We start from the raw sequence: 16,166 nt of genomic DNA, 5'->3' as shown, positions 1-16,166 counted from the left end.
TTGGAAGTGTGTATTCGCCATCGTCGTACTGGCGTATCACCCGGCTTGACGGTATGGGGTGCCATTGGTTACACGTCTCGGTCACCTCTTGTTCGCATTGACGGCACTTTGAACAGTGGGCATTACATTTCAGATGTGTTGCAACCCGTGGCCTTACCCTTCATTCGATCCCCCGAAACCCTACATTTCATCAGGATAATGCACGACCGCATGTTGCAGGTCCTGTAAGGGCCTTTCTGAATACAGAAAATGTTCCACTGCTGCCCTGGCCAGCACATTCTCCAGATCTCTCACCAACTGAAAACGTCTGGTCAATGGTGGCCGAGCAAACTGGCTAGTCACAATACGCCAGTCACTACTCTTGAACTGTGGTATCGTGTTGAAGCTGCATGGGCAGCTGTACCTGTACACACCATCCAAGATCTGTTTGACTCAATGGCCAGGCGTATCAAGACCGCTATTAAGGCCAGAGGTGGTTGTTGTGGGTACTGATTTCTCTGGATCTACGCACCCAAATTGCATGAAAATGTAATCACATGTCAGTTCTAGTATAATATACTTGTCCAATGAATACCCGTTTATCATCTGCATATCTTCTTGGTGTAGCAATTTTAATGGCCAGTAGTGTATATTAATACCTTCACCTGCTGACGGGCGTTGATATATATCATCGGGGACAGGTGAAAATGTGTGCCCCAATCAGGACTCGAACGCGGGATCTCCTGCTTACATGGTACACGCTCTAACCATCTGAGCCACCGAGGGCACATAGGATAGTGCGACTACAGGGACTGTCTCGCGCACGCCTCCCGCGAGACCCAAATTCTCACCTTATATTTCCACAAACCACATTCGTAGTGTCTGTACCCAACACACTCATTACTCGTGGAAGACATTCTTTCCAAGTCCCTTAAGAGTTCGGATAATACGTGTGCATCAGCATAGAAGAAGAAGGTCATGGCCGTTATTGCCAGAACTATATACTTATATGGATATGGTGTCTGTTCTTTCGGACATGTAGTCTGTATTGAAGCACCAGCAATCTGGACAGCGTCAATCATAGTGTCGTGATGCGTACGTCACAACACCGTATCTCCTTTCTGCCACAATGCCATGTTTCCAAGTCAGTTCATCTCACTTCGCTGAATGCATATAGTTTTCTGGCACATACACACCTCTTCACTACCTAGACTTCTAGACTTACCGCCAGTGGTGGAGGGTCACAGGAGTGCCTCGTACCACTTCTAAGGTATCTAAAGCGCTCCAAAATCAACAGCGTACTCGTCTCGTTTGAGAGCCTAATTAATACGAGAGTGTCCGCACTTTCCAGTATTGCAGGAGTCACAGCTGTGTGCGGCAAGCCCATACGCGAGAGACCGGACAGCTATTTTTTTTTTTTTTTTTTTACTGACAGGTCTCTTTAGACATTCTACAAGTGCCAATGAATATCTGCCATGCTTTCTCCGCCGTTACAGACGCCATTTTGAAGACTACGGATGGCGCCGCCACCTATAGAAACTTCATGAAATTAACAGGCTGAGACGGAAATATTCCACAATGTCCCGCAACAAATTCCGCATTGGCCGAGGAAAAAATTATCTTGTTGCATTCTTTGTTGAACGCCCTTGGTATTTTATCCGATGTTTTTAATCAGAAGATTCGAATAGGTTTCGCTGTAAATGATACAAAAGATATCGGAGAAAACTATAATCTGTGTTCTTCGTAAATGCTGCGTTCAAGAACGTTATCATTTATCGCATTTCTTGACAATAACGTTGAGAGCTGCCGTTTTGACATTGTTTCATAATACTGAGCTCAGTGTCAACTAGGGGTATGTGAATCACTAGCTGTTTGGTCTATCACGCCTTGCATTCGTTAAATATCCTATTTGGTCATTCCTTAACTCTCACGCTACCAGGGAGAATGGGTACTCTGTGCCCATGTTTTGAAAATATTGTAATCTAGTCAGATACTGAATATTTTTAAATTAAAAAAAATATATTGTTGTTCTTACTGAAGTGTTCTAACAGATCCAGTAAATGTTTAAATTTAAGTCTTGGTAGTTGATGTGACTTTTCACAATAAATGTCACACTCAATATTTTCAGGTTCAGTACCTTACTTATAGGCCAATACATCTTTAAAACGTATGTTGTGAGCAAATTTAACGACAATTAACGGAATTTGTATTTTTTTCTTAATTTTTGTGGTGGACATAAAGTAACGCCTCCCACCTCCCAACTTGCTAGTACAAGTTGCTGAAAGTGCATTGATGTTGCTAAGATTGTAAAAGATATTGTCAGGTTCTCGATCCTATTTACACATCAGTACTTCTTTAATAGTATGTTGTTACTATAGCTCGACAACTTATATTAAATTTTGTTTTTTTAATTGTATTTTGGGAGAAACCGACAAATGTCTTTTCTGGATGTTTCTCCTGTCCTTAATATCCTCTCTTGGTATTTCCTTGTAATATTCATGCGCGTTTGAATTCCACACACACCACGAACACCGTATATGTGGTATACACAGCGTCGTATTGCAATACATTAACATTAACTGTCTTATAAAAATTATTTTTGTTTTATCACTTAGTGGAAACTATATTCAGACTGCTGCGCATAAATGCACTATTAAAATCAGATTAGTTAATTTGTCAAATGAGTAGCATTGGTTTATCCTGACCTCAAAAAATAAATTGAATATAGTTACCACAGCAATTAAAATGTGAATGTCTCCGTACGCACGATCGTAAGTATGATTTATGGTAATTAGAAAAAATTTTAACGTGAATAAGTGAAAATTAGATTTTGATTTCTCAGTTTTGATTTGTGTCAGTACGTGTGGCTCGAATTTACTCAAACTAACAAACAGCCCCAGCATCGTCAAAATCAATGATGATGCTTTCATAGTGAAACGTCCCCTTTGAACATTTATACATATGAAACGTCCACTTAGAACAATTGTACAGGACTGTGCTTATCCTGACACACAATATTTTTAGCGCAACGCAATCTGACTTTCAAAATTCCCTACTAAAGAATGGCCCTGACAAACATTAAACTATACCTTTCACAAATCACTTACCTCACAAAAATCTTCGCTGCTCAAGCTACTGCAATACAGCGAGCGCCACTACTGCCAGCTAAATAAAAGATTCAAACTACTGAAGGCACTAACTACTGATAGGGGTAGTTAGCAAATGAAAGATATTAATAGAGAGCAAACAATGTATTTACCTTAATATCATCACAAATCATAATATATATATCAGTTCATGACAAATTAGAAAACTCCGCCATCTCTCTCCCCACATCCACCACTGCTGGCGGCTCACCTCCAACTGCGCAACGCTACGCGCTGTTCACAGCCAGCTGCCTAACACTACAATGGCGAGTATTACAACAATGCAAAGCAGACACAGACTGCCCACAGCACAGCCAGTGATTTTCATACTGAGCGCTACGTAACGTTGCCAATAAGAAAACATAAACAGCCTACTTACATAGAGAAAACATAAACAGCCTACTTATATAGAGAAAACATAAACAGCCTACTTACATAGCCCCCATGCTCGCCACAAAAAATTTTACAAATTTGATTGGGCAGTGGCCAATACAGATTTGAAAAAATTTTACATAATTACAATAACAAAGAGATCAAATGCACACACTTATTGATACAACGTTGGTCAAAAGCTAAAATTTTCTCACAGTCCATAAAGACAGTCCTAATCGTACATAACAGTAGAATAGCAGTGTTTTTCTCAAAGTCTGAGCAGTAAAAGAAAATGCACACGGAAGTAGTGGATTTCCATGCAGTCTTGAAGAAGTAGTGTTGTCCTTCCCACGGAAAGACAGTGCTGACTCGACATGCAGACAGGTAATGGGCCACAACAGAGCAAACCCACAGCAGAGTCAGTCGAAATTTTGAAGAGTATTGGTAGGTAGGTCATCACAGAGCAGACCCACTGTAGTCCTGGTAGAGATTGTGGTATTGGTGGGCCACCAGAGGTGCAGACCCACTGCAGTCCTTGTAGAAATAATGGTATTGGTGGGTCATCAAAGATGCAGACCCACTGTAGTCCTTGCAGAGATAATGGTATTGGTGGGCCACCAGAGGTGCAGACCCACTGTAGTCCTGGTATAGACGGCCAGCAGCCATCCGTTGCGACTGTGCAGGTGCACAATCACCATCGAAGATTCTTGCAGAGAATATAGCAAGTCCATAAACCACCACTTGTGCACTCAGAAAGTTTTTCTTTTAATTGTCCTTAGAACGAGCAATGCTGTTATCCAGTCCCTTGCTGAGTTATTAACACACGTGCAAACACTAACAGTCCCTACTTCTCACATATTGTCCATATACTATGACCAACAGAAACGTGTGCAGTGAAATGTAACTAACAAGTTAATAATATCATGAACTGTTGACAATTACGATTTTATAACATAAGAATACAATTACAAAGGTACAAAATACATCATTAAAAACATAACAATACAGATAACATTTGTAGTAAAACAGGCGTTACAAAAGAATAGAAATAAACATATACATCAGTGTTACAAAAATAGTGACATAAGTACATACATAAAATAATGAGAATAGTTTTCGAAACATTAATTTCACACATGAACATTGAAACAGAACAGAATTGTAAACAACTTTACAAAGAAAATAACATATTATTAATGCAACTTATATTTGAGGATAACAGTATTCCTCCTCATAGTGAATATAGCTTAGTATTAGAAGAGAAAAAAAATTCTATGAAACAGTACACAGAGACAGGAAGAAAACAAATACTCAAGGGTACACAAACACATAGTGGGATAACACCAATAGGAAAGGACAGGGTTCGTTTTCAGTGTAACATTTGGTACTGCAGTCCAACCCAAAACTTCATATATCTTTCCTCTTATTTCATCCTTTGTTTCCACCAAAAAAATTCGATCTAAGCATGCTTTCTGTATTTATATGTTCACACATTTCTTACCTCATTTTTATTTTCCATTATCTTACCTCATCATTTATTTCCAAGAAAATCCTACCTAAACCTGTTTTCTCAATGCATTTCTTCCAATTCATCGCAACTCATTCTCTTAGAGGCTACCCCCTCTTAAGCTAACTTAAATCTACTGAGCTCAGATGCTAAACTAAGGAACGAGGCAATGCAGCAGCACAAAACAATTAACACAAGCAGCAATGACAAAAAATACAGATTGGCAAAGCTAGCAGCAGCAAATGTAATAACTTATATCAAAACATGACATAGCTCAAGCAGAAAAAATAGTACACTAAAGATAACAATGCAGATAAGGGAAATGTATAATCACATCTTAATGTCTATGTAATTAAAGTGGTGCACCACAACAACTGATTGTAAAAAGAAATATTACCATGTACTTGAAAAGAAAATTATGTATGCAGTTACTAGTTCCTTCTTATTGTTCTTTCCTTTCCAAGTGCTCCTTTTTTAAAGAATGTGGATCATAAAATAATTATTTAATAGATCTGTTGACAGAAAGTGTTCACATTAGCAAATGCATTTCATTTTATAAAAGCAATGCTGCAACACAGCTGAAAAACAGGTATCAAATGAAATAAGCAATTACGCAAACCAAAGCATAAAAATATCATTCAATAGTCATGTGACATTTCGTAAGTTAGTAGAAGTTCTCTCAACTCTCGTAGAAAGACGCTTGTCGTAATCAGGTGTGCAGATGTACGAATATTTCTCGTCATTTCATTAGGCATTTCAGTAAATATCATAAATTACGAGCTCCACATTATACTTTCAACAAGGAAATGTCAATACCGAGGATAATGGCCTTCCCTTTTTTTTTCTACCTGTGCTTCCGGAAAGGCTAATGGCTTTTTTTTTTCGGGCGGCTGTCGCCCAGGTGGGTGCCCGCGACGCATTATGTGCAGGTGGTCACTTAACTTTCTTACGGAAATATTTACGACACCAGCTTCCGCTACGGTAACAGTCTCACATAAAAATATTTCACAGGTCAAGAATTAGCGTTGCAAATCTGTAGAAACCAAATCCTATAAATATAAGTGTCCAAAAAAAAAATATTCGTCAACATTGTGATACATTCACAAATATACACACACATTTCATAACTCTTAAAGTACGTTTCTTGGTTTCCAACATCCTTTTCATAAATCAGAGTCCCTAAACACTACTCATTATTCCTTACCTCATTATACATATACGTATCCATCGACACTCGTCAATATTTCGTCATTATAAATATGAAGCATATTCAAATAACTCATATAGCCTCAGCCTATTAATCGTAAACATACCTCAGCAGCATAATACACATCGTCGTCGTAAAAATAACATCATAACACCTCAGTCAAATCTCAAAATCGTCGTAACTTCCTCCAATAATTTCTAAGCCTAAAATAATTCTCTGCTCATGTCAAAAGTGTCAGCTGCCTCAAACGTACTTTAAAAATCATGATCTCATACCAAATACATCATTCAAAGCTCTCATAGTATCACAATGATTCCGAAAAAATATGAACAGTTTACAAAGTACAGACAAAATACAGTTTCATAAGTGTGAAGTTATCCAACTGTATAATTGCGTAAACATGTGTCACTGATGTAGTAAAATAAATGTTTGTCTCTCTCAGTTAAATAATCAGATAGCTGTGTAATTTGTGTGTTAGAGAAATAAGGTACCGATGTGCAAAGTTGTATAAGCAAATACCATATTAGCTAGGGTTCCTTGTGGTTGCCACACACATGGTACACAAAGCAGTTGTGTACCCCCCTGAGGATTTATGTAATTATACCCTCAGGTGTTACAGATTACAGCAATGAAATGAAATATATCACGGAAAACTTTCTTTGTAATTCAAAAATCTTTAAAATTAAATGTTTTAAGTATAAAATTGATCACTGAAATGCGTGTCCTGTAGCGCTAAATGTGCGTCTTGTTGCAACATAATCTCTGTGGAAGTGTCGTAGTTATCGTCCTCCGAAAGCTAAGTTCTGCAGAAGTCAATGTACTGACCTCATGATAAACAAAGTGAAATGCTTTGCGTATAGATATCATACTTATTACGCTTATTGCCGTGATGAAGAAAGTACTGTGCTGTAACGTATTGTTGTGCTACAGAAAAGGCTGTCTCCATGTAGCTATACCATAAAAGTTACTACTAAAACATGTTTTACTTTCCAGAATAATACAGAAAAACTGTGCAGATATAAAACAGAAACACCGCAAAATCAACATTGTAAATTGTCACTCATTAGTAGCGTCGTGATAAAATCGTGTAGCTGTCACATAAACTAACTATTGTCTCATCTGGTATCTCACAGAAAGTACTTTAAATCCGGAATGTATTTTCAAGTAAACCAAAATGTTGCATTAAAATCTCATTAGCAGTACTGGTAAATGTTCTAAGTATGTGAGCTTTATAGTCGTTACGTAATCGTGCAACAAACAAGCAAGAATGCACACACACAATAACACTGTGTCGTCTGTCCACAATAACAATGCATTCGTAATTTCTGTTTAAATAATTTCTCTTGGTTCTTGGGTGGATATTTAACTTCAAACATTGTTGCATGGTAACAGTTTCTAAAGCATACTAGTAACGTGAAGTGAAACGTTTTATGGCAAAGACAAAGTTAAAAAGCAGATTATCTTTCAATAAACGGTTTTACATGTGAAATATGGTGTAAACCTTTACTCTTCCTAGTACGCAGAATTTCAACTTGAATGCAATTATCATGCGGTATTCGTCCGTAAAGAATACTGGAATTTTGCTCAAGGTTAGCGTCAATGTTATTTTTCTCTGAGCCAGCCGGCGCACGCGGCTGCCTGCGGTGTGAGTCATTGTCTGTTTCTTTGTTGGCGCGCGTCGTTACTGGGATTAGGAGGTCTAACTTCCACAAATTCGCCTTGCCGAGAGGGCCCAGCTCTGTTTAAAGCTCGCCAGTTTTGATAGAATTCAGGTCTGTCGTTTTGTCGGTAGTTTACACAGTTTCTTTCGTGTCGGTCACGTGGTGGAGAATTTCTCCCTGAATCGTAACTGCGCGCTGAACTGTTGCGTCTGAAATTATTCTGTCTCCCTTGATAATAATAGTTCTGATTACCATATTGTCTGTTTCTATGGTTATCTCTGTCATATTCATTACTACGGAAATGCGATCTTTCTCTGTAACTATTATTACTCTGCCAGTGGTTGTCATATGGGTGGTGTCTGTTTTGATCACGATTTGCGTTGTAAGAATAGCCTTGTCGTGTCCAGTTATTATTTCTGTCGTCACGGAATTGTGACGGATGTGCCCTGTAGTGATTGTTTTCCCGTTTTCGCATCCCGCGACTGTCTGTGTCAATTTCTAATTCTTGTAACAGTCCCTGAAAAGCTTCAATGTCGTCTTTGCAACGTCCTGCCAAAATAATATGTCGTAAATGTTCAGGCAGTTTGATTAAGCAAATGCGGATGAGTTCTGAGGGGCTGTATGGGTTTGAAAGATACTGATTCTTGTGCAACATGTCTTCAAAATATTTCACAAGACTGGAAAATTCAGATTGTTCGAAATGTTTCATCATTATGATGCCATGTTTTACGCGGTCTTGTGTGGCTTGAGACCAATATGCTGAGAGGAAGGCATGGTAAAATTCTCCTTCACTGTGGCAATCGTGAATGACCGATCGCATTCTTACAGCTGGTTCATTCTCTAAGTAGCCACACATAAATTCTAATCTGTGCTCCAATGACCAGTTGGGAGGAAAACAATGAGAGAATTGATGGAGCCATGCTTGTGGATGAATGTCGTTGCCAGAATTCTTAAATGTTTTGAATTTACGTGTAGTAATGAACAGCTTATAGTCAAAGTCATCATGTCGGCGAGTCGCATATCGGTCATTGTTAGGTCGTGTCGGCCGTTCCATCTCAAAATTCGGTGCACATTGCCAATTTCTTTCATAACTTCCGAAATGCCCTGTGTTATTATTTTGCGGCTTTTCCGTATTTCTAAGTCCCTCTTCCCGTGTTGGAGCGCAAGTGTCTTCTGAAATACGTAATTCTTGTACTACTTGTGCCAGCTGATCTTGCACTTCCCGGATTTCTCTTTTGTACTGTGTATTGATTTGATTCTGATTTTGTTTGAATTTCCTAATTTGTTCATACTCTTCTGTGTCAGTGAAGGCTACAGGTGTTGTGTCATTCAGATCATCATCTACCTTTGTAGATAAGTTATTTAGCTGATCCGAAAGTTCAACTACTTTCTCTGACAATGAACTAATTTCCTCCATGTGTCTTTCTACTGTGTCCTTTAAGTTTTCCTGAGTTTTTGCAAGTTGCGTAACCGAATCGGTAGATGCAACTGAGTCAAATTTAGCTTGCAAGGTCTCATGATTTTCATGAACAATAATTTGCAGTTCTTTTATGGCTGCTTCGTGATTCTGTAATGCATTTTCATGCCGCGAAAAAATAGGTTGAAAATGCTCACAAATTTGTGTTTTTACGTCATTACAGACTTTTTGACATTTCGATTCGATGTTATGTAACTCAGTAGTTAAATCTTCACGCGTTTGTTCAAGAGTTTGTTCCAATGAGTCTAACTTTTGAAGCTGTTGCTGTGTTTGTCTCTGATTTTGTTCCAGTGTGTCTAACTTTTTAAGATTTTGTTCCATTGTGTCTAACTTCTGAAGATTTTGTCCCATCTGTCTCTGATTTTGTTCCATTTGTTGCATTAATTGCAATAGTAATGTATTAGTGTCTGGAATCTGTTTCTCTATGCTTTTTGGCAGTGCATTTTCACCGGCAACATTCACATTTTGACAAGCAGAAAATGTGTCTTGACTCATTTGAGAAAAAGGTGGGGACCCAAAACCTGAATCTACAGTATTTGCGAAATTGTGTCCTGTCATTTCGGATTCCTGAGGCGAGCTGTTGCCGACCGATCGATCGATAATGCTTCCCTCTTCACTAATTGTTTCACTGTCCACGCCATTGTTTGCCGCCCGCTCCATTTCCCTATGCACAGTTACCAAATTACTACTTTGAACATCAGTTAATTCATTACTCGGTGGCGCTAACACACTGCTTTCATTTTCACTGCCATTTCTCAATTTACTTTGGAGCCTAGTATTACGTTTTTCACACGCCATTATTGTCACAATATTTCACACGACAACACAGAAAAACACAATTTGAATAGCAAAAATAAGAGAACACATTAATATAGCACTGAAAATAATATCTAGTTAATTGCAAGCGCAGCTGCGAAATACTTGGTGCAAATCTACATGCATGTGCATGCCACAACTGTTTTACTGTACAACAATGAAAGACTGCAACTACAAAGGAGATTTTCTCTACAATTACGCGCTAGCAATAAACAATAGCTACACTAATTACACAAACTACAAGAAAAAATCAGAAGATTCCAGTGAGGTATCCTCGGCTAAGGGTCGACATATGAAACGTCCCCTTTGAACATTTATACATATGAAACGTCCACTTAGAACAATTGTACAGGACTGTGCTTATCCTGACACACAATATTTTTAGCGCAACGCAATCTGACTTTCAAAATTCCCTACTAAAGAATGGCCCTGACAAACATTAAACTATACCTTTCACAAATCACTTACCTCACAAAAATCTTCGCTGCTCAAGCTACTGCAATACAGCGAGCGCCACTACTGCCAGCTAAATAAAAGATTCAAACTACTGAAGGCACTAACTACTGATAGGGGTAGTTAGCAAATGAAAGATATTAATAGAGAGCAAACAATGTATTTACCTTAATATCATCACAAATCATAATATATATATCAGTTCATGACAAATTAGAAAACTCCGCCATCTCTCTCCCCACATCCACCACTGCTGGCGGCTCACCTCCAACTGCGCAACGCTACGCGCTGTTCACAGCCAGCTGCCTAACACTACAATGGCGAGTATTACAACAATGCAAAGCAGACACAGACTGCCCACAGCACAGCCAGTGATTTTCATACTGAGCGCTACGTAACGTTGCCAATAAGAAAACATAAACAGCCTACTTACATAGAGAAAACATAAACAGCCTACTTATATAGAGAAAACATAAACAGCCTACTTACAATAGGTATGAAAGTGCTGTGGGTGTTGTAATAACTGTCTTAGTTCCTGGCCCAAGCGTTTCGGCCGAATCTTTATTCTTATCTCATAGGCTCATTTTCCATCGACGTAGAGCAACAGTATGCCAGTCTGCTCACTGCCGTAACTTTGTAAAGATTTAGGTCGAGTATGTACAATTCTCAGCGGGCAGAGAACGACACGAAAGTCTGAAGTACTAAATGGTGCGAAGCCTATGTGCCGATCGGAGCCTACCGCCCCAATATTGGGTCAAGTGCAACGCAGTGTCTGCCCATAAAACACTGCGTATGAGATTACAGAGAGAGAGAGAGATTGAAATATTGCCTTTATGACAGAAATAAGCCGAAAAAAGAATGTTCTCTACGGAATAAATTACCCTTCACGTTAAGCTGGAGGAAAGTCTGTTTCTTGACTTCGAGGTGAGAAAAATTCATTAAACCTACTACTAAGCTTCATAAAGAGCGCCCACAAAAATACGAACGTCGTCGTAAAAACTAATGTGCTGACGTCGTTAACAAACCAGTCAGCAGAGGAATAATGCAAGGTTATTGCTCGTTATTCAGCTTTTTCAGAACTTTGCGGCGTTAACTGATAGTTAACACAAAGCGAAGACGGCACCTCTAAAGACTTTATAGGTGGTAACAAATACGTAATGTGCGAAACACTGAAATCCACGGGATTCAGAATAAGGTTATGATTGCAGTTCTGTAGGGTGTAAAGTACTAAGTAGCTAGAAGCTAGTGAAACAGGGAAAAAGAATTTTTCAGTTCCAATCTTAGGAAGACCATAGTTACCGTTCAACAATAATTATGAGACAGAGAGAATTAGCACTAAATATGTAGTTTTGTGCAGAAGCAAAGATTACTAATTTGAAGGTGACAGAGATTACGGAAAAGATGATTATGAAAAGGATAGATAACTAACAAAATGCTTTATTGACTTTGTTTCTGAAGCAAAGCGACTGGAAAGACATAACGCAAGATTCTACCTATCGAATAGGAACATTTTTTCTCAACGTAGCTATGTGTTTCCATCCAGCGGGGTTGGACGCAAGCACCAATTTCTTGCGCCCACGCGGCGGCAAAGGAAGCTCGTTGCTTCCATTGTGTGCCGTTTCTTCTCTATATATGCCTTACTGGGTCAGCGTCACTTTACTGATATGTAAATTGAGAAGGAAACCTTTCGGAGCAGGTTCTGTGGGGCGTCTTTCGAGGTCTGTTTCACTGAAAAGAAAACGGTGGCACGTGTACCTATACGGCACGTCTCTTTGTAAGACTTAACGTCAATACAATTATGTTTGCTCCTCTGCTCTGGCTACATTGACAGAAAATCGTACCAAAAGCTTAGAAGGGTGAAACTTGCTGCAATTAATTCCACAAAATGTAATCAAATAGGCCTGCTGACTGTTAATGAGAGCAAATGTATGGTTCCGGAAACTGGAGAAAGGAAATTTCAGTAAAATCTTCCTGTCCGGTTAAATCTGTGTGTCGGAGAGTGACTTAAACTTGAGACCTTTCTCTTCAGCGTGCAAGAACTCTACCGACTGAGTTATACAGTTATGACTCGCGACTCCCCCCTACGGAGCTACGCAATACCCTTTCTTCCCCGAGTGCTAGTCCCGCAAGGTATTCGGGAAACATTGTGTGAAGGTATGGATTTAGATTGTGAGATTGTGAGGAGACATGAGTCACGATTGAATAGTTCACTCGGCAAAAGGCAAAGGCTCCAGATTCTAACCTAGTGCCCAATTGGAGGCTTGAAAAATACGATAAATTCATTAAATCCTCCAATCACATAGAAAAGAAGTGAATAAGCACAAGCTTTCTATTTATTTACTAACAGCACAGTTAATTTCTTGGGGTGGGAACAAGTACGAATATGAATCATTTATGCTGATTAAAATTAAAAAGTACGGAAGTACTGATCATTCCAAAAAAAAAAAAAAAGTGTTCAAATGTGTATGAAATCTTATGGGATTTAACTGCTAAGGCCATCACTCACTAAGCTTATACACTACATAACCTAAATTGTCCTAAGGACAGACACACACACCCATGCCCGAGGGAGGATTCGAACCTCCGCCTGGACCAGCCGCACAATGACTGTAGCACACTAGACCCCTCTGCTAATCCCGCGCGGCTGAACATTCATCTTGCTTACTATCATTGTAGCTGTAATTAGGTATCTTGTGTATCACTGTTGCCTTAGAGTTTTTGTTGTAATAACTGGATAAATAAATCACACTATCTGCCCTCTAACCAACTTCATAGCTGATTTTGTCAAGTAGCAGATGTGACGTGTGATTTATATAGTATGTACATTTCATTATGGTACATTACTGACCTGAATTTCCGTATATTTGCTTTAACAAAACCCTTGAAGTTCTTCTCTTATGCCACCGCAGACATCAGGAACAGCCTGCGATAAAGCAGCTATCCAAATGTGAAACAATATTTTAACGGAAATGTCCAGTTGATAACCTCAGGGTAAAAGCTTCTTTGTAGATTTTGTCCCTCGTCTGATTTGATGTTTGTAAGATGGCTATTTTTTGATGACGTTTTGGATGTGTTAATGTTTGTAAATAAAAATGACATATTTGAAGGATCGTGATCTGAGAAACAGTTGTTGTTGTTGTTGTGGTCTTCAGTCCTGAGACTGGTTTGATGCAGCTCTCCATGCTACTCTATCCTGTGCAACCTTCTTCATCTCCCAGTACGTACTGCAACCTACTTCCTTCTGAATCTTCTTAGTGTATTCATCTCTTTGTCTCCCTCTACGATTTTTACCCTCCACACTGCCCTCCAATACTAAATTGGTGATCCCTTGATGCCTCAACACGTGTCCTACCAACCGATCCCTTCTTCTAGTCAAGTTGTGCCACAAACTTCTCTTTTCGCAATCCAGTCGACATTATCCGTGTCTGCGATGGCAGCACTGCGGCATCGTAGAATCTTTGATAGTAATGGAAATTTGCGGTGTGCAGCAGGCGGGATTTGATGAGAGTACAGTGTAATGCACGGACGCGCTTTTGAAACTATGTGGGTTGCAGATTGATTACGAGGAAGAATGATGACTCAGAACAATGGCTGGATAGCATACTGACGTAAAAAAGGTTTCTAAATGAGAAACAAGGTATTATTTGATGAGGTAAGAGATTTATTTTTATTTTTGTAGACTAGTACTGTTGGTCCACTTCATGCTCGTCACAGTCGAGTTTTTGATAATTATTCTTTTGAGTGCAGGTAAATCATGTGTTTCATTGGGATTTTGTGTCAAGAGATTCTGTGTCAAGATTATGAAGCCAATTGCCCTGGACCAACTGCTGAACGTGAAATTATTGGTTTGTTTATTTATGTGCTTGTGAATGAGATGGGTTTTCACACACATACCATTCTTTTCAGTTTCACTTAAGTGATATGGCTTTGAACTCAGTAGCACTAGTAGGCTGTCACCTCGCATTCACAAGTAAAGGCTACTCATTTACATGTTTCCACCTCAATTGCAATGAGAAGCCGGCAAAACACGTCAGTCGAGAAATGTGCGAAGTTCTGGAATAATGCTAAGGAAGGCTGGACCTGATATTCAGTGTTTAGAGCACTACTTCCAAGCGCTACTCATCTGGGTACAAATTCAGACATACATTATTCTTTCGTTACACCAATTTGCCTACTTCGTCAAAATCAACGCACTCACCATGCAAATTAATTCTATTTCAGTATCACAATTTTGCGTTTTATCAAGTGAAATCCGTGTGGCGATTATCAGCGCCAAATAATAAAGCAGTGTTCCTGCATTTGACACGCTATGCTCGTTCTCTTCCGTTCGCTCCGTTATAAAAGCTTGTTTACGAGTACAAGCCAATAGTAGTGAGTAGTAGCGAACTGTCTACTACTGGTTGTTCGGTTGTGTTCGGTTCCATTAATTCCGGTGCAAAGGGGGTTTTAGAATAACGCTCAAAACGCACCGTCCTCAATTACTTACTGTATCTGTTTCAGTTGTTTTCTTCAGAGCTCCCTCTAGGTATCTGAAAATTATTCTCTGCAATAGTAATACATGTCCAATCACCCTGTCTTCCTTCCATTTTCCATTTCATAATGATCGGCGCCTGCCTTCCAGCTCCTCCTGAGACTCCATCGCATAACGAGCTTCACTGTGTCAAACGTCTTTTATATTGTGAAAGTGTCTCATTTGAGATGCAAACAGATTGTTTTAGTCTTAATGTGGGCAACATAAGTGGAAATATTTGCGTGTAAGCGTGCTTTTACTGGTGTTTTCCGTCATCTTTCACCTTCGAAGGTTCAAAATGGCTCTGAGCATTATGGGACTTAACTTCTGAGGTCAACTTAGAACTACTTAAACCTAACTAACCTAAGGACATCACACACACTTATGCCCGGGGCAGGATTCGAACCTGCGACCGTAGCGGTCGCGCGGTTCCAGACTATAGCGTCTAGAACCGCTAGGCCACTTCGGCCGGCTAACTTCGAAGGGCTACGGGTGCCATACTGTATTTTCGACAACTGTTCCCTGCACACAGTTTAAATTTATAACAATTCTCAACTTACTGGTGGATTTTCGTTGCATTCCGGTTGGTCGTTTTGTCATAATAACTGCGGATGTTGATCGTTGCAATTCGCATTGTGTAACCTATGACAAGACGAAAAGTGGAAATTCTAGCTCTGTTGTCTTTCGGAACTGTTATGTTTCTATGCAGATAATGCTACACAATGCGCCTTCTTCTGTGTAGCAGACCAGTTTTCAGTAGTAACTGGTGTTGTGGAAAAGTGAATCGAAGTAGATCCTTCCCTGATTTAGGGAAAAATCCTTTAGCGGGATGTTCGGAAATAGCACTTTACGTATAAAAAGCACACAAAAAGCACTGTGTGCAGGAAAATTATCTAAAAGCAGTAAAGAAACATTAGTTCATGCGCAGAATTTAAAACGAGTGGCGAAATACTGGATGGACCAATTACTGCTGTCCACAGGTGAGAAGAATATGCACTGCAGGAATGGGACTGCGAGTGCAGGGACATGGCTTAGACA

The sequence above is a fragment of the Schistocerca piceifrons genome, chromosome 5 (genome assembly GCF_021461385.2).
Source record: "Schistocerca piceifrons isolate TAMUIC-IGC-003096 chromosome 5, iqSchPice1.1, whole genome shotgun sequence".
NCBI classification, from domain to species: Eukaryota; Metazoa; Arthropoda; class Insecta; order Orthoptera; family Acrididae; genus Schistocerca; species Schistocerca piceifrons.
Note: the sequence above shows the minus strand (reverse complement) of the source record.